Genomic DNA, 20,361 nt, shown 5'->3' with positions numbered 1-20,361 from the left:
AACTTCTGTGTTGTTTTATAAGGCGTTTTACTGCGCTCTATCATTCTAGGAAGGAAAGCCTTATAAACACAGTAACTGCCCTATCATAGGCTGGTTAAATGGTTTTTGAGATAGAGATCACCATTTCGAAGTCTCATATATCCCAGCACGTTAGGTGGAACGCTGCTTTTGTACTTTGCTCGGCCTTGTCAGGGATAAGTGCTCATAGACACATATATCAAATGGAGTTTCTCCTTCCCTTCATGTATGCGATGAGTATAGTTCAACTGTAAGTCTGATGAACTCGGGCTTGAGAGCTGCTTGGCGTGGTTTGCATGATTCCCCCCAATAAGGGTGGTGGCAGAGGGCTCAAAAGCAGTTTCCTTCACACTGACAACTCTTTACGATCAAATGATTGGCTTCGCCTCTTATGGCTCTTTCCTTCTGGGATAAGGAAATTGAATTTTTAGGATATATAACAAGCAGCGCATGTAGCATGAAATCATGGCATTATAGATCTGTACATATAAAGGACTGGCTGGAGTGCAAACTCAAAGGACTGCTGTTGTTCCCTATCCTGAAAATTCAAATTCACCATAATTTAAAAGAAAACTGTTCTTGTAATACTACACAAATACTCTCAAACTGTGCTTAATATTCAGCATTTGTAGAAAACTCTTCCATACAGTTTTTCTTTTAATATTTTTTTCCCCTCTAAATTTTCTCTCGCAGAGAATCCCTAATTGGTTAGACACCTTTGAAGTTCAAGATATGTCATTATCACTAACTGGCATAAAATACGACATAAAATCCTGCATTTAAAATCCCGACTGTTATAAGTTTGAACTCATCCAAAGTTCTAAAATTAATTAAATTAGGAGAACAGCCAGAATAAGGAAAGTTTATCAGGAATATTTTAATTCAAAGAGCATTCATTTATATTAGCTCTAAATCAACTGACATCTAAATTCTGCAACAAGTGTCTTGATTAGAGGGCTATATTTCTGTCTCAGAAGTGTGTGCTTGGTTGTGTTTTTTTTCCTGAAATCCAATAGGAAACACATCCTGTGAAATAGGTTCCGTATCTGTGTGCAAACTGACTTTCCTTCCTTTTGTATTTTCCTTGCTGTACTTGCGTTTTGGCTTCTCAGCATGCTGCAGATTGACGTCTTTAGGTTCAGTGCTAAGCATCTCTCAGGGCACAGTCCGTTTTATAATGTCCTACAGTGGAGAGACATCAGTTACTGTCTTACACTCTTCACATTTTCAAGATTCAAAGGATGACAAAGAAAACAGCGTTTTCCATTTCCAAAATACTCCAGAGCAATGTGATTTGTTTTGTCTATAGGTGGTGCTGCATGAGCCTGGAAAAAGAGCTGTGTTTTCACCATGGTCCCCAAATGGTGTTTCCTGGGGTGGGGGCCAGAGTACAACACTGTAGGATCAGCCCTTGGGTCTTATGGGGTCCTTGCTGGGGTCTCTTATGAGGCAATGAAACATTTGGGTAGTAGGAGCAGAGCTCAGCAGATTGGTGCTGGGCTTCATACGTCTCAATGAATGGTTGAATGCCAAGCTGTAAAAGCAAAAGCAGTGGAGTGGAGTGGTTGTTTTGGCAGTGTTAAGAGCTTTCTAAGGGAGAAGCAAGGCTGGCTGGAGTGGTGCAGCAGTGTCTCTCCATCGGGTTTGTTTGGGGTTGGGCATTTCAGTCATCTGCATGGATTTGCTCATCATTTTCCAATTTTGACCTTGGAAAGAGCAAAGTACAATAAAAGAAAGATATTTTTCTTAAGGATCATCATCAAAAGCAAGAAGGGGTGAAATCAGAGGGCTGGGTCAGATACAGCAGTCAGATACACAGCAGTTTTATGTCAGAAAACATAATTGTGGGATATACAATTGCTGCGCTTCTCTTCTAAACAAATGCATGTGATTTATTGTGCTTTATATGTATGTTGTATTTAATATTTTCATCCCCCTTAAACACTCCGCGGCTTTCCAAGCATTGGAGAACTACAAGGCCATGTTTTTGACGTTATGGCTGACCTTATTATTAATCAGAAAACATCTGGGCATTTAAAGCTGTGTATGTATGTTCAGAGAGCTAGGGATGGATTATTAGTCCTTGCACAGACCTCCAGACTGTGCATCTTACAAAAAGCCCTCATCGACTGTTGTCTCCGGATTTTGCAGGCATTTCTCTATGAGCTGCATCACATATTGATATTTGAGCCTATACCTCAGTTTCCTGACTATGGGACGAGGACGGATGATGTTAATTACTATCTGTGGTGGGTAAGGAGAAATCTCATGTCCATTGGCTACCTGTGTCTACAAACTCCATGATTGTACTGGACCTGTTAAGGCATTCACGCAGTCTCTACCAGAGTAAAAGTATTTTTCCTTTTGTTTTGAGTTGTTGAGCATTTGCTCAGGTTGACACATCCTACAGAGATTTGTATTAAACTTTCATGTTGCATTTTCAGCAGAGACCCCACAATTTGCTCAGTACACATCAGTGGAGAAGATATGTAATAAAAATCAGACAAGTGTACTTATTTTCCAGAATACAGACACTACCCTACCATTATGCTTTTTACATTTAACAGTATAAACAACAATTTAGTTTGCCCTTAATGTCCTAAATATGCTTAGATCCATCATGGTCAAAATTGAAGGGCAAGGCAAAAGGACAAAGAAAATACGCTAAATGTTCTGCAGAAATAACCCAAAATACACTTCTAATAGCATAAGCACATTGTTTAAAAAATGAGCAAGTAATGGTCTAGGAAAGGGTGTGTATTTATGGTGTCAGGCAGAGTGAAAACAAAGCCAGGCTGTCTCTGATGTTGTTTACCCACCAGTGGAGAGGAATTTCTTTCCTCCTTGATATTTATACAAGAGGAGAAGAAACACCCTGTGATGGTTGCCTTGAATGGTAGTCCTGCAAGTGGGTCAATGGGTATCAGTGCTGCTGGGAGAGCAGGCAGGAGAGGGCTGGAGCCTTCTGATGTATGCGGCATGATGCACGTTCACAAGTTGAACCTCCAAAAAGTCAGATTTCTTTTGGTGTGTATGTGACTGTTTGCACAGAGAAGATATTACAGAGTATGACTGCGAGCAAGTTTAAAGTTGAACAGGAGGTGGACTCAATCCTTATAAGTCCCTTCCAACTTTGGATGGTCTGTGATTCTATGTCTTACTCTACAGTTACTTCCTAGGTGGACTAGATGATCTTGTAGGTTCCAACCTTGTGATTCTATGATTCCATGACTTGTTTGGCACTTCCAGTGCTTATTATAAGGTAGATTAGTTTATTCAGCAGCAGGGCTGTGTCTGTGCTGGCAACAAGTTTGGGGAGCTGTTTTTTCTCAGTTATTTTTATTCCTTGTTATTCAAGCACCAAAGAATAACAAGCAGGTTGAATATAAGCAACAAGGTGGGCTTAAGACTAAAGCTGGCTTTGCTGGCTCGAAGCAGAACAGAAAGCCAGGGCTGCAGGTCTTGCTGTATTTGCTTCTCCTTGGTGCACAGAGGAGCAGAGGCTCCTTCAGAGCAGATGAGCAGATGTGTAAATTTAGGGCATGGCAGGTGAGAGAGGTAAGAGCAAGCACTGGGGACATCTTTGACATCAGATACCTCTTTTACCACTTATCTCTGCACAACTTCTCCTCTTTTAAGCAAATTATTACATTCTCAGTGATGTTTCACTCCAGTTTTTATTTCAGGTGTCAAATACACATCATTGCTAAATACTGTTTTTATTCCTACAGTTTCCATTTGTCACGTCAGTCTTAGGTCTCCTGCTATCCTGTTAGAAGTTGCATTGTAACTACTCTGGCTATTCTACGTATTCTTCCCGATGCTTCACTTCAAGTATAGAATACTTCCCCACGCAAACAATTTGTTTATTGTTGATTGTTATGAGCTAGCTAAAATGCACATGAGTTTGGGTAAAAGTTACATTTGTTGCATAGCTGCTTTTTATCAAACAGTAAAGTAGCACTTGTACCTTTTCATCACGATGAAACCTAAAGTCCTATATCAACCCCACCTTATGTGAGAAGTCAATAAAAGTTGTTTGGATTGCAAAGTATTTGCAATCTTGCCTTGGCTTAGAAGGCTGCTAGAACTTACTGAGATTGGACGGCCATTTTGTGTACTTTATAAGCATCAAAATATACTAGTAATCTAAGGAGAAGTGTTTCCTCTTATCTTTAGATGTACTTTTTAATATAATGCAGTAGTATAGGTGCATTTTATAATATCTTTTATAAAAGGTTTGAAGATTGTATAGTTAACTTATAAAAAAATGTATAAGTTATAAAAGGGAAAAAAAAAAACTGCATCTTTTTCCTCTTTTTTTTTTTTTCCCTGGGAAGTGGAGCAGTTAATATTCAACATGAAATGTCTAATCTTTAAATACATTATAATCTAACTGCTTAGGATAATTTTTGCTTTAATACCTTAAGAGTCTGCAAAGCCTGAAGGATGGGATTATTAAAATGGAATTTTAATGTCAAAATTATCAGAGAAGAGAACATATTGCTACTGTTCATAAAAAAATGTATTCAATTTCTGTTTGATTTGTTCAAATAAGAGATGAGAATATATTTGATTATAGCTAGTAAGTATTCTGAAAGTTGATCAGATGTCTGCAGGTCATTGCAACATAAGTGCTGTCAACTAGAGGGGGATTAGTACATTTAAGACATTGAAATGTGTGGTAACATATAAACATACCTGAGCTAATGAATCAGCTACAAGCTTCCGTGAAGATGCTGCAAGGGGAAAAAGATTCAGGAGTAAAAATCATACAGTTAATATACCACCCTGTTGCTACAAAGGAAGAAACCAACCGACCAACCCTACCCCCAAAAATAATCCTTAATGTATCTTGCAAGTGTATACAAAAATATTTATCTTGTTTAAAATCTGAAGTGAATCTTCATCCTTGTCTCAAAAGGACTGTCATGCTAGTGCTCAACAGTACAAGCCCAGCTCCTTGCAGCTCTAAACTAATTCAGAATCTTTCCCACATTCAGAAATAAACTTCCTCATTAGGATATCATGTAAATCTGCAGATGGTCAGGTAAGCCTGGAGGCTGCAGCTCCAAACTGTCCTGCATTGCCTTCTGGAGCTGGGATATGTTCTCTATTTCTGTCTGATGGGAAGGAGCATCAATTGCAAGGATCTAACTCAAGGATAAGAGAGAAGAATTCATGTTATGGAAACGAACACCAAAGTACTTTAGAATTAACTTCTTTCAGTGACCTGGAAACCTGACCATATCTAGCAGTTGTGGTGACATTATTCCTTCTTGGAAGGGCTGAAGTTGACTGATGTAATATTGCACAAGGTTGTAGGAAGACACCCGCTGTATTTGTAGGCTTCTCATGCAGTTAACTAGATGGCATGGTTGCAAATTTGACGTGCTTCAAAACAGAAAGCAAGAGTGAGGAATACCTGTTGTTTGGGTGGGTTTTTTTTTTTTTGGTAGAAGTGTGGGTAAAGAGAAAAGCTGTCCCGAAAGAAATAGAATATAGAAGTTTGTCTGCAAGGGAGAAGTGCTGTCACTGTGGTTTTGTTTTTATCTCAGCAGAATGAAAGAGTACTTAAGAGAGTCTGAAAGATGATTTTATAATTGTTAATTAAGATATCAAAGTCACTTTCATAGTCCTAAATCCTTTTCTTTTTGCCATGGACAACTATGTACAATTTTCAAAAGAATATTCAGAGAAAGAGACCACTTAGCAATAAGTAAATTATGAATTTACACACAGAAAAAAAGACTGAATAGTTTTGTGAATCCATTATTTTTTTTTCTTAAAAAGTTGTGTCATGAGTAATACACCTGGCTCACTGTTCATGCAGAAGCAATCTGTCCACCTACCTTACAATGAATAGCTGAAGACTAACAAAACAGTGACAAAAAATGTACCAGTAACTCAGAGGTTCAATGCCTTTGGATAAAGTATTGAAGCAATTCCAGGTAACACCTGAGTTTGTACAAGGAAAATAAACAATCAGCATCTGTTGATGGATTATTCATGAATCAGAATGTAAAAATTCCTTCAATAAATACAGTCTTCAGTGCATAGTTACCGTGGTTCTGCTGCAAAGTAGGACTGATGCAAAAGAAATCTTAACTTCAAGACTTTCGTGCACTATAGATTCTTTACTGCTGAAATTATCCTCTGGTGCGCAAACGGCCTCATACAAAGTATTCAACTCAAAAAGAAGTCAATAACAAGACAGCATTTGACTGTACCAATTTAGGTTTCATATTTTATTTTTGCTTTGCTTTTGTGTTGTTCCTCCCCTCCTAAATTATATATATTTAGCGTGCATCTGTAGCTGTTGGTTAGTTTGTGAAGGAGGATTCTCTCTGTAGTAATACCAACTTTTCTTTCTACTTCGGCAAATTCCTACCAAGCAAAGTTCATACATAACAGCTTACAGCTATTAATAAAAACTATAATAAGAAATCAATAGTCATTCAAACCTCCAACTATAATTTTTACCCAACTGAGAGAGAGGTAGGAATCTATCCTATGGTTCAGCATAAAGACGTGAAAGCACAGTAGGTATCATTTTCAGAACAATGCCCATTTGTAATTTATGAATGTTCCTTTATATATTTGTATATACAGTCACTTTTTTTTCTTATTTTTTATTTTTTTTTCCTCCAGAGCTACATAATTATAACTTGCAAAATGTAAATATTTATGAATTCACAGGATGTTCGCTGGAAGAGGAGAATGTTATACTTGCAGATTTTTCTTGTACTTGCAGGATTCATATAGTATTATTTGCCATCACGATGTACTGAAAAATGCAAGAAAAAAAAGATAATAATAATAATAATAATTCTACATTTGACTTTTTCTAAAAAATACCATCTGGTGTTATTTTTTGAGAGCTGGAGATTAGCTCTGTAATTGCTTATAGTTAAAGATAGACATTACTACATTTATTGACAATTTTATTCTCTACAATAATCTTACATTTAAATAGTGACTTTGTTCCTGAAGGATGCCAAAGTGATTAAACTGATATTCAAACTCTTTGGATCGCATCACCCACAAGTGAAATGCAGCCATCTCTGGGGTGAAATATTACAGCTGTTTAACAGTGCTCAACAGCACTGTATAACAGCTTTGGAAATGAAAAATACCTTATTCAAATGAAAACAGGGACATTTAGGTAGGCAAAATAATTATCCAAGTTGGTATTTGGCCAGGATGTCAGTGCTCACAAGTCTACGCTCAGAGGAACTTACAGTGAATCCTTAATAACCGTGGTTAGTTGGTATATGGCACTGGTGTTGGGCATTGCCCAAAGGAACCCCCGTGGAACTGCCTACAGCAGACCAAGACCTCAGAGCAGCTTTGGAGCACAAACCATGGAACGCACTGCTTGGCTCACTCACACTGCACTTCACTAACTGAGTTTTGTGCATCAGCCCTTCTCAATCTCTCCTCACGTGGATCGCCCTTGTGGTACCTGTACAGGTTTGGAGGCTGTAAGTGAACCTGTTGCCTACCAGAATGGACCTTGGAGATACTTCCATGTGACCAAACTGCATGGGATTGCGCAGCAGCTTTTCCTTTGCCAAATTTAATCACACTTCGAATTGTCCCCTCAGCACAGCAGCCAGTGCCTTTCCAGAGACCTTTGTTGGCTTTCATACACAACAGAAGATGGCGATTGCCATCTCCTCACCACATTGCTCTGCTATTCTGGGCTGACTGCTCTATATTTTAGTTGACATATCCAAGCTCGACAAATATTGCAGTGGAGATTTGCTTCTACTGAGTTCTGATAAAACTGTCCACGCGGTTAAACTTTACTCATCCTCCTGCATTTGTTGATTGTGAATTAAATAGGCAGCACTTGAAATGTAAATTCCAGCCATCAATCTCAGAGTAGCAGTACGTTTAACTGAGGTCCATCGTCAGCATGGAAAGAAAATGCTTGTCAAAGTCAGAAAGTAAGCAACTCTTTGGTAAGTCATCTGCCTCTATGCAAACTTCTGTGCTCGCATATGCCATAAGTTTTCCTCACCCACAGCTGCCAACCACAGCGTATTTCAGCACCGTTCTGTTTGTCATCTACAGTGCTTACTGATGTGCATTTATGTTAAGACACATGCAGCCAAGCTGCACTCTTTCTCATGACATGATTGTCAGAGATAAGCAACATATCACACCTGTGGGTCGCTTCAGTTCATGTGACAGAAACCTTTTGTGAGTTTCCCCTTGCTGGATACATCACATGAAGGAGCAGGTTGGAATGATAGGTCCTCATTGTGTCACCAGACTAATTCCTGCTTCTGGTGTTGTGGGTTGAGTATTTGAGGTGGGGAGAGTGCTCTATGGGAAGGTATAGAATTATTAAGATATATTTTAGTTCACTTATCTGATGGAAAACACTTGAGTTGAAAATAATTATAAATATTAAGTTGCAGTGAACACCTTCTGCACATAACCTTCCTCTTCCATCTGGAACTCTTGCTCTTTCAAGTCTAACTGAAGATCTTTTATCATGTAGAATATGCAACCTATATATACATCATTTTTGAAGTCTTTAAGCACTGAACTTGCTTCTGTGCTAGTCCAATTAATCCCATTATATATATATCAATATATATATGTAATGTCATTAAGAAGGAAATACGTAGCAGTGGTGTCCTGAGAACAAACCTCATTTCTGAGCACCTCGCTATATGTAATGATATCTGCATGAGGTAACCAATCTTTTTGATGTGTTATTGTTTTCCCCTCTTTTCCACTTCAGCATCAGCCCATTTTCCTGTAATAGCTTCTTTCTGTTTCAGCTGCGTAACATTCAGAATTGCTTCAGAAACTTGTAGAATTATAGAATGGCTTGGGTGGAAAAGGTCCAAAATGCTCATCCAGCTCCAACCCCCTGCTGTGTGTAGGGTCACCAACCAGCAGCCCAGGCTGCCCAGAGCCACATCCAGCCTGGCCTTGAATGCCTGCAGGGATGGGGCATCCACAGCCTCCTTGGGCAACCTGTTCCAGTGTGTCACCACGCTCTGGGTGAAAAACTTAAGATTTTCTATTTGCTTGAAAGCAGGTAAGAAATATTCTTGCAAAATGGGATCCTACTTTATTATTATCTGATGACAAACCAACCACATTCATGGACATACATCCTAGACATTTTCTTGGGGCTGCAGGAAGGCTCTGCAAGCAGGATGTAAGCCTCCACGTTCACCAGGGATTGTTTTCTGGGAGTGAAAACGAGACTTCTATAATGTTCATTTTACGCCTATTTAGAATGAGTATTTTGGAGATGCAAAAGTAAACCATAATTTTAGGGCAAATGAAATATGCCATTCCACTCAAAATGACTGTTCTCATTTATGATGGGAGAGGTTTTTTTGAAAGCTTTTTTTCCTACATACATTTGAATAATATTTTGAACAAGTTGTCATTCTAAATTGAAAGAAAAAAAATCTTTGTGTTTGTTATAGAAATGGTTTGGACTTGATAAAAAGACTTCTGAAAAGCCTGGGGAAAGACTTCAGAAAAACCAACTTTTTAAGAAAAAATGGTTATATTTCCCAGTTGACATATTGTATATTTTGATGAAAATTGTGAACGGAAGATATGTCTGAAATTTAGGATCATGTTACATTATTTATCTTTAGTAGATATTGGTGTTTTGACTGTAGGTTGTTAAAAACTTATGCTGTAATTGGCCTTTTGTTGAGAGGCCTTGTCTTGGTGCATTCAAAGGACAAGACTCCTTTTGAAGGAGTGGAGTTGAATAGTTGGGTATTCAGTAGACCCTCTGGGGCGTAGAACTACATTTCAGGAAGGTGCTGTAGCTTATAAACATTTAAAGAGCAAAATATTTCCTCTACAAATCACAAAATCACGGAATGCCCTGGATTGGAAGGGACCTCAAGGATCATAAAGCTCCAACCCCTCACCGAAGGCAGGGCCATCAGCCTTCACATTGAATACAAGCCCAGGCTGCCCAGGGCCCCATCCAACCTGGCCTTGAACACCTCCAGGGATGGACGGGGCATCCACAGCCTCTCTGGGCAGCTGTTCCAGCACATTACAACACTCATGGTAAGGAACTTCCCCCTGACATCCAACCTCAATCTGCCCTCCTTCAACTTAAAACCATTTCCCCATGTCCTGCCATTGTCTATCTTCGAAATGAGTTGACTCTGCTCTTGTTTATAGGCTCCCTTTAGGTTAAAATGAACTGTTTTAAACAATGTTATTCTTATCCTTATAACCGCATCTAAAAGCATTTTCATCTCAATAATTAATTTCTAATCATATATCCGCAAAGAAATGAAGGTAACTCTTCAGGTGACAAGCAGAGTTTTAGTTGTTGTAACTGACAAGCGGATGCATCAAGAAAATACTTTTACAATCAGTTTTTACCAATGGCAAGGAAGAAAAATTAGAGAAGTTTTAGGAAACGTTTTCAGAAACTAAGTAAATTTCCTGTAAGATCGAGGACTAGTTGGTCTTTGCTTTCATCTTTCTGTTTGCAAGTTTGGGGTGAATCAGATGAACTTAGTCTTGAAAAATGAGCAATTGATGGAATTAGGTAGATTTAGGTAAATTCCCAGTTGTGTAAAAAGCTGTTCAGTGTAATCAACTTCAATCCACTTAAACCACTCTTGTAACTTTGCTTCCAGTCCTCTTGAGGAAAGTGTACAAGTTTATATTCTAGAGTGCCAAAATGTTTGTTAGTGTGTTCAAAGGTAGAACAGGACTGCATTAGGAAGGCAATTATAAACTCAAATACAGCACCATGATGGACTTGAAGAACCAGCAGATCCCTTTTGGTACCATCAGCATGAAGTTCTAGGTGAAGTAAGGGTAGTGAACACCAGATTTGTTTTTGAAGAGAGGTATTTACACTGATGTAAATCGAAACGTTGTGTCCAACAACTGCACCTACAGATAGGATTGGTGCTGGGAGCTCAGTCCACTGTTCGCATGGTGCAGGTGTAATCTGCAGAGCATGCAAACATTTCAGTTGCTACAGTATCTGTGCTGCTCCACAGGGAGGTGTCTGTAAACTTGGAATTATCCAGACATGGTTATTTTGTTGCCTCGGGGTTTCCAGTTACAGCAAGTGCTTCTCTGATCAGTGAATGTGCTGGAGATGTCTGAGAGATGTGCTAGGTTGCTGTTAGTTGCTGAATTGAAGCCCAAATTTGAACTCTGAAATGGTTTTCTAATATATTGCATCCCTACAAATTGCAGACAGGGAGACTGTTGTCAGCTGAAATAAATGTGTGTAGTGGAAAAGCAAAATGCTGATGTAGTTACGAAGTATGCCTCTAGTTTAAATGGCACCACAGAGCCTCCTGTACCTGCTGGGATGCAATATTGCTGTCAGTTCAGAAATGCAGACAACTGTTTCCTTCCCCACAGGTGCACGACATGTGGGCAATCTCTAAGTACCCGTGGGGAGATCCAGATGGCTCATATCTTGCTACCTTGCTGCACCTCCACCTTCCTGCTAAGTCTTCTTAGGCTTTAAATACTCATTGTCACTCTTTAGTGGGTAGAAATATTGTGTGCATTGCAGCCGTTCCATTGTGCCCTGCCTTTCTCTATGGGCAAGGAACGTGAGGCTGATTGTTCAGATCATTTCCTTGCTGTAAATAATTAAGATCTTAGGGCTTGAAGATGGACATCATTGCTTTTTCTGCAGTAGGGAGAAATATCTTTAGATGGACTCATTTGCAAATATTGGCCAACTGTGTCTTCTCATTTGAATTACAAGCTGACAACACAATACAACCTGAATGTGTGTTCTCTGTTTTGGGACATGAATGTAGTTGTCTGTTACCAATGAGTATTTAGACATTCATTTTGCTACAAAGTTCTAATCTAGATTTTTAATTTGTGTATTACAGCTGAGTTAGCTAATTAGAGTTATGATCAGGAGGCAATGAGTTTTTCAATGAAGATTTCTATTTTATATCTTCTACCAGAAGATTTCAGTTTGCTCCTCCAGCTAAAGCAAATCCTCACAGATCTCTGTTACAGCTTACTGGGAAACCTTCTCAGTCTTGCTCAAAGGATTGCTCAGAGTCTTCCAAGCCAGCCAGATATTTCTCAAGTCTTTTCAGTGTGAGTATATGTTGGAGTTGCTTGGTGTAAATACAGTTGGCCTTTGAGCAAGGGCAAGAAAAGCAAGCATAGTTTCTAATTATATAATTATTTTCATAAATAAACTACTGTGACATCTCAGTATATGTTCACTGCCTAGGAGATGTGTATGGTGTCTCTACATTTAAGTGTTTTTTCCCTTTTTGACCAGGTGGATCAGTGCAATGTTAAATATTTGGGTTCAGTATTATGACTTTGTTTGCTTTTGGCCCCTACTTTACTCAAAGGCTTTTTTACTGTAGTGTTACAGTCTGAGCAGCTCTGGAGCACAATGAATTAATACAAGAAGAAAAGTGTGCATAAAATTGGATTTTCCAGGGTGCCCCACCACTGCTGATTGCTCATTACCGTGGTCAATAGTAGTTCTTCTATACAGGGATAATATATACTGGAAACTATTAAAGTGTGGCAGATTTGGGAGTCTCTGTAGAAAGACTTGTGTAGTGGTTACAGGTGAAATCATACACGAACACTAAAATCTCTGTCATCTGCTGAGGGAGCTGTTCGCATCTGTGTTTGTGTAGCATCCGTACTTCAGTGAGACTTCACATTGGTTTCCACTCTACATCAAAATCAGCTAAAATGAGTGTCTGTTTAACTCATTATTTGTATCATTGGCTGGAGCTGGCTTTATTCACATGGTCCTGGCTTTGAAAACAAAAATCCAGCCCAGAATCACCGCGTTCCCGTCTGTGGTTTAAGGAATTACATATTCTGCCTTTTGAGAGCATGAAATTATAGTCGTGTAAAATCACCTAGCAGTTCTTTATCATGAGTTGCATTTTATTACCAGTTTTCAGATAGGGCCATGAGGTTACACCTAAAAAGGCCGCAGTGCAAATACATGTGCAGAATTTAAACGAGAACTTACTCTTTCTCCAATAAACACACGCCGGATACAAAGGAGGAATTGGAACACTTTCAGAATGCAGCTCGGGCCAGCATGGCCCTCATCAGGGACCGTTTCAAAGATTAGTTTCTGATGTCCATAGAAACATATTGTGTGAGGCTGTTTTTAGATAATGCGCTGTTTCTGTGCATCGCCATCTCCTGTGGAAGCGTTCCGGCTGCACAGGTCTGATTGCTGGATTTTTCAGTGTCCTGTGAGAGCTGCAAAACCTCAGCAGCCCGAGCAGGCTGGCTCCCTCTGTAAAGTGAGCCTGGAAAGCTTTTATTTCCTTCTGGGAAAGCAAGCCTATCTGAATATTGCCCAGATTTCAAATGACCTGCCCTGGCGCTAAACAAAGATTCAAAGGAAGAGGAAAGGGGAAACGTTTCCAGAAGTAAAACCTCAGGTGATCTGCTTTCTATTCTCAGCTCCGACACTCACTTTTTTGTCAGCCTTGATAAGTCATTTAGCTGCGCCTTTTTCCTTGTCTTTATAATAGGGATAACAGGAGTATTGTAAAGCCAAAATCAATATTGCTAGTAAAACGCTGAGGGTCACACTAATACAGGAGGCCCACACAAGTGTGTGTGTGTGTGTGTGTGTGTGTGCAGCTTAAGGCATGAAATACCATCAGTAAACCCTCTGCTGGGACTAAGTGTCCTTAGCCCAGACGACTGTGGGCAGACAGTGATCTCCAGCAGTAGGATTTGCTTTAGCAACATTCACGGAGCCCTTTTGGGGTGATTCATGCTGAGTGGCCTCCCACCCTGACCTGCAGGACTCCTGCATTTCCTGGTCACTGAGTGGGACGTGGAAGGGCTGTTTCAGAGAGGATGCTAGCACAGCCTTGTCTTGTTAGTAAATATTAATGAGAATTAGCTGGACGAGAGGTGAGAAAAATCTCACTTTTTTTCCTACGTTATTCTTTGGTCTGATAGATGGGAATGTTTGGGTGTGATTGTTATTAGCCAGTGTTGTGGAGATGGGGAAGAAAAACCCTCTGAGTGGCATATTCAGCTTTTATAGCTACGGTGATATCCTGCAGGTGGTCAGCCTTCTCCTCCAGGCTTCAATGGCCAACTTTAGACCCATGGTCAAATGTTTTAAAGAGTGAAACTTCCTTCAAATTTCACTCAGAGACCCACTTCCAAAAGCACAAACCTGTGGCTGTGAGAATCTCTTGTTTATAATCTGTCTGTTTGAGTTTCTCAAAGCTGAGTGACTGCATTATTGGGACGACATGTCATTCCTGATTACATTTGCATGTTGTTTTAAACATAACAGTACATGCCAGAGCTTTCTAACTGGATGTGATGCAGCATCAAAGTGAATGTTTCATGCTTTGGGAACTTTAAAAAGTCATCGAAGGGAGAAAAGTGAGATGACAATGGGAGGAATGACAGAAATTTGGGTTTGGTACTACTCTAATCAAGGTAAATAGTAAAACATGTTGACTGAGTTTGACACAAGACAGGGCTGTAATGACTGACAAGGTAGGGGATGTTTTATGATTTATCAGCCCTAAACTTCTGAAGAACGAGATGTCCTTCTTTTATTTCATTTTATTTTATTTTTAACATTGTGAAGCGCATTGCCTGTTTCTTGTAAATACACAGAAGAATAATAATTGCTCTCTGTTTTATTTATAAAAATACTGGTGGAGGTATTCATTATAAATGACATTCAATTTGAATTATCCTCCCTTTTCATTCAGGAACGTTTTCTACAAACAGTGCAATAACATGGAAGGAGAAAGCTTATTTCTCCTCTGTCTCCCTTTGCCACTGCTTCCTCAAATCCTGCTACGTTGGGGCAGAATAGTTGGTAGCAATTGTAGTAACATTCCTGAAGCCATCTAATCTTATCCTTCTGAAGGCTTGTGACTTGGAAGAGTCTGTGTGCAAACCTTGGTGAGAAACAGAAGATGACTTCCCACCCCACAGCTGGGGAGATCCAGCCAGCCTATATAAGCAACAGGTGAGCTGTGGTTAAAGAGAAGGTATAGAGAGGGAAGGATGCCTGGCGATGGTCATTTTCACTGGTTGTGAGTTATTTTGCTTTACTACAGGTTGTTTCTTTTTCTATATGTGCTTGCTTCTGTTTTGTTAGTAATGCTGTTCCCAAGCTTCTTATTATCTATTTGACTTGATAAAAATGCATTTTCTTCTCTAATCTGGTAAAAATAGAATTTGATGTTTATATTTGTCCTTGAATTCAAATACACAGCAGCCTTTTATTCCTGAAATACCCAAAAATTGCTCCCTACTGTGTGCCCCAAAGTTCTCCACTATATCAAATGTTTTCATACTCTCTTATAAACAATGTATATGATGGAATAGTAGAGAAGAGGACTAATTACCTACCATAATTCATGACAGGAACAAAATAGGTTTCATATAAGGTTCACAAAACAGAGAAAATGTACCTTGAAACAAAATGAAACAGAGCTGGCAATTTTTTGTTCCTATAGACAAAATCTGACTGAATTAACCTGAAGTAAACGAAGAAAGAAAAAGAAAAACAGAAAGAGTAGCTGCTTGGTTTTGGGTTGCCTGTGTTCTCTGAGTTTATGTGCAAAGTTTGAATCCAGAGGGAGGCTCAAGTCTTCATATACAAACTTTATAATGGAAACGCTGTCAAATTCTTAAGTACAGCAAGGCAAACGGAACAGCTATAACATGTTAAAACAATATGAAAATGCTCTGAACACAGGGTGAAGGCTAGCTGTCTTGACACTGAATGTAGAAAGGTAAATGATTGGAACTTTAATTACTTTGATCCGTCATGCCTTGTAGCTATATGTCAGCTAAGCCAACAAAATTGACACAGAACAAAGGCCATGACTGTTTCAACATCTTAACTCATTTCTTATGGTTGATTAATAAGTCTATTGAATGAAACATGTGATGAGAATTGAGAAAAACATCAAGTGTGTGTTTTTATACACACACACTTCCTGCATACGTGACTTTTCTTCAGTGGACGTATTGGTTCCAACTGTGGAGCAGTAAAAGGCAGTGTACAACTCTTACCATGAGCATTGTGCCTGAGAATGAAGGTCTGTAGGCCGTGTGTGCATGCACTTGGATAGGATGGTGTCCTTGCCTAGGTATGTTTGTTTAAGCCCTCATGTAAGTTCTGGAATGGTTCCGTTTCCTCGGTCTCTTACTATTTATGGGCTAGCCTAAATTCCTGCTACATTGAATGTCCATGGCCACCCAGTAGTTTCTCTGATATAAAGGCAAAGTCCCCAGAGATACCATAAAGCCTGTAGCATACAATAGAGTACACTTCATGGGGATCTTGCTGTGCAGTCTACTATCATTTCCTTCCCTAATCCAGTCCTACTTCTCAGGCCCTAACAGCATTTTGGTCGCCTAGTACAGAAGTCCAATGGGACAGCTCATGTTTATGATTTTTTTTCACGTGATCTCTTTCGTTACTGAAGGATGCTGCTGTTGATTTGTCAGAATGAGGCAGCGACTGTGAACTTCTGACCCAAAATAATAACTCGGATTTGAAGATTTCGTTTTAATTTCCTCTTTGCACAAATTATTTCCTTTAGCACTGATTTTAGAGGCACTTCTATGGATATGTTAGTATGCTTGGCATCAATAAATGTGGCTTCCAAAAATGAGATCCGGTTGCTGTCCGGTCATGTGATTATGTAAGGTATAATAAAAATATTACCTTTAACAAAACATGTTTTACAGCAGTTGCTCCAGGAATCATATGAATAGTGAGGAAATGTGCAATGACTTTGATTTCCATGGGAACCATTAGACACCATGATGCTCTGTACCGTGCCAGGATGTGTACTGAGTCCCAATCCTTCCACCTGCATGAACCTTCCTGCCAGAAATCTCATACTTCCAATGCCTTGCATACTTCCTTTGCAGAAAGTAACTGCTCACTTCTCATTTAGAGGTATATATTGAATTACAGAATCAGCATTCAAGTTTCAGTGTTGTTTTTTAACGTCTGCAACATTTCTTGTATTTGGAGCTAATTTTTAAAGCTAGTCCTTCAAGATGCAGTCGAAATAGCCTGCACTGGATTTCTCACAACTCATTTGATGCTATTTTCCAGTCAGCACATCTAGTTCAAGACCCCTCTCTTCCATCATTTGAAGCTCTGGAACATTAAACACTGTCTTGTGTTGTAGTTTGAATATGAGATTACTTAAATAGCAGTGAATATCTCAGCAACATATCTGCTCTACAAAGGGAGCACACATTTGGATGCCGCCTGAAATGCTAATATTTTACAGGGAATTATATGGAGCTGTTCATTAACTACTTATTTTTGCCTTTGTGCAATATTGTACAAAATATGTTTCTAAACTCTAGTTCAGCAACTAAACCAGTGATTTTATTTGAAGAACAGCACTAAAGAGACGGCTTTTAAAACATTTAGCTCTGATTTTGCATTTTAAAAGTATGCTAATATTATAAAGGATCAAATTGCTCGAATACTCCTATGAAATCAGATATTTTTTGTTAAAAGTTTACATAGCAAAGTAAAATTGGGTTTAAATAGAATGCAGTCAATTAATTCTTTTGAGCTTATTTATAGATTTGAGTAAATTCCCTGTCCCATGAAAGTTAATAGGAGTCCTTTTGCTTTGATTGAAATGGTCCAGATATCATCTCCTGATTTCGGCACATCTTTGGTGTGTGTCTTAGTGCAAAACTTGTCTGATGTGACTACATGATTGCTTTATAATTTTTTTACAATGGCATGAATTTTAAGTACAGTACTATGAAGGGGTGTGTGGCACATGTCTTTCATATCAGTTTGATATTTGTGTATTTTGTTACTGTTAGAGCGGCCTATTATTACCCAGGCAAATAGGCTGTAAGTATGGTATAAGGTAGAGGAAGGGAGGAAAATACCCACGTGAGTTCTTTACAGAAGGTTCTTTCCCAGTCAGTAATAGTATAGCAAGCTGATAAAAGGTAGATATTTTGCATTTAAATTGCCTTTAGTAAATACATATATAATAGGGTAGTTTTGTTATGCATAAGTATGCTTGCAGTCTACCTGTATTGAAAGAGATCTTTGTGGCCTACTCTGATTTTCGTTTTCTATAACTGTAGAAAGTTGATGCAGTTCATACATTGCTAATATCTGTGCCTTCATTTCTAATACTTTACCAATATCATACTCATAGAATCCTTAGAGTTGGAAGGGACCTCTGAGGGCCATCTAGTCCAACTCCCCTGCAATTCACAGGGACACCACAGCAAGGTCGGGTTGCACAGGGCCTTATCCAGCCTTGAATGTCTCCAGCCCGTTCCAGTGCCTCACCACCCTTATCCTAAAAGATTTTTTCCTTGTATCTAACCTGAATCTACCCTCTTTGAGCTTGAAACCATTTCCTCTTTTTCTGTCACCACAGACGTTGTTATCATACATTGCTAACAACTAATAATGGCTGGCCATTTTCATCCTGAACAAATAAAAGTAATAAGGAAAGAAGGAGCCAAACTATATCATGTGAATGCCTGTATGATGACTCAAAAAGCACTGGGAACAGCACATTGCATTAAAGCTCAGGAAAATGTCAACTATATTCCCAGTTGTTATGCTGGCCTGCTGTCTGCCCTTGAGCAAGTTACGTTGTGAGTCCATATCTTGGTGTGATCACACAGTGCAATGCTTAGCTTCCACGAAGAAGTGTTTTAAGATTGACAAATGAAAACCCGCTATTTAATACACCATCCAATGTAATTATTATTGAGTTACCGGTTACCATTATTGAGTTTTTAACTTGGCAAAAATGTGTCTAGAACAAAAAGGGCAGCAAGATAAAAGCAAATGCTGATAACTTGTCTGTTCTTCCCTCTGTGTAGACACTGGATGGTAAAGGAAATGAATCCTTCATATGTTGTCTGAGCCCAGCAGGGAAACAGAAATGCTTTCCAAAAAGAGAAAAGAAAGAAAAATGTAAGTAAGAAAGGAACTAATCCTTCATATTTATCTAAGAACTCCTGAACCCCATTTTGATAGGTGAATTCTTTCTTGGACAAATGACTTAATTGGAATTTATGTTATATGATCTATACAAATATTGTTTCAGATATATTGACTTTTCCAAATGAAAGTTGAACTTTCTGAGGCCTTTCTTCACAAAATAATAAGCCTATTTTTAGTGCCATGGATGCCTAATAAAGAATGTTTTGTCCACCTGTAGGGAAGTTTGTTATTTGAAACTAGAAGAAAACACTGCAAAATATTGTACATGACACCAGCTTGTTCCTGCTACAATATAAACTTTGCTAAAAACAATTAAATGAGTTTGAAGACAGGAAAAGGTAGAATGCACTTGAAAATATAATCAGTTATAAATACTTACAGCTGTTAAATATACTGGTATGTTGGAATTCAGTGCAACTGTGATATTCTTGTTATTACCTTCATTTTTAATGGCACAATAATAAGAAAGGAATGGTCTTTAGTTTAAAACAGCTGTAATTTTTTCACTTTGAAAATGATGTGAAGATTTCTTGAAGGACAGAAGTGGTTTAGTAAACCATGCTGTAATACATGCTGTATATATATATAAATTAAATAATATATATTATATTAAATAATATAGATTATATTATATATAAAAAGATATAATATTTATAGTATATACATATATAAAGTCTTCTTTGTGGCTCCAGCTAAGCTTCAACTTTATAGGAGTAGGTGCAGAGTGATTCACATATGTTGAGTGTTTTTATTAAGAAATTGTTTTGATTATAGCTGAAACTGATTTGTCAAGCCAACTGTCTGTACAAAGAGAAAGCATTAACTGTGGGGATAGAATTGATTAGTGAACATTCCTGTCTGGTAGCATAAGTAAAGATATGTAGGGAGGTGGAAAAGAAAGGCATGAATCAGCAATCACAGAAGACAGGGCGAAAGAGACCTGAGAGGTCACCTAATGCATCCCTGCCTCAAGGTAAGATCAACAATACCTATGTCAGTCTTGACAGATGTTTGTTTAATTCTTCTTAAATGCCTGCAGTAATAGAGATTTCCAAACTTCCTCGGCATATTATTTCAGTTGGTAACTATCCTCACAATTCAGAAGCTTTCCCCAACTCCTGAGCTGAATTTTCTTTCTATAGTGTAGTTTTCCCTTATTCTCCTAGTGAATATGGAGAAGAACACGCTTCACTGCTGTCACAGAAAACTTTCACCTTTTTTGCTTCCATGTTTTTCCCTTCCCTGTAATCCTCTCTCATTTCTTGAACGTTCAGAGTACAACCAGAGGCTCTAAAAATTAAAAATTCCTCCTTCTTCTACAGACACAGTTCAGC

General features: G+C 38.6%; 1 long non-coding RNA gene across 1 annotated transcript in view; it reads left to right on the top strand.

Annotated features, from left to right (window-relative positions):
- The window catches only part of LOC146760043 (uncharacterized), a 48,038-nt gene that overhangs the window by 27,335 nt on the left and 342 nt on the right, over nt 1–20,361 (top strand). Inside the window, exon 3 of the long non-coding RNA XR_014948168.1 lies at nt 18,904–18,997. This is a non-coding gene — a long non-coding RNA (uncharacterized LOC146760043). The remainder of the gene's footprint in view (nt 1–18,903; nt 18,998–20,361) is intronic.

Source organism: Coturnix japonica, chromosome 7 (assembly GCF_054131305.1).
Source record: "Coturnix japonica strain WE chromosome 7, WE-NBRP24, whole genome shotgun sequence".
In the NCBI taxonomy this organism is placed as follows: Eukaryota; Metazoa; Chordata; class Aves; order Galliformes; family Phasianidae; genus Coturnix; species Coturnix japonica.
The sequence above is the reverse complement of the archived record's forward strand: the minus strand, read 5'-3'. Positions and strand labels throughout refer to the sequence as shown.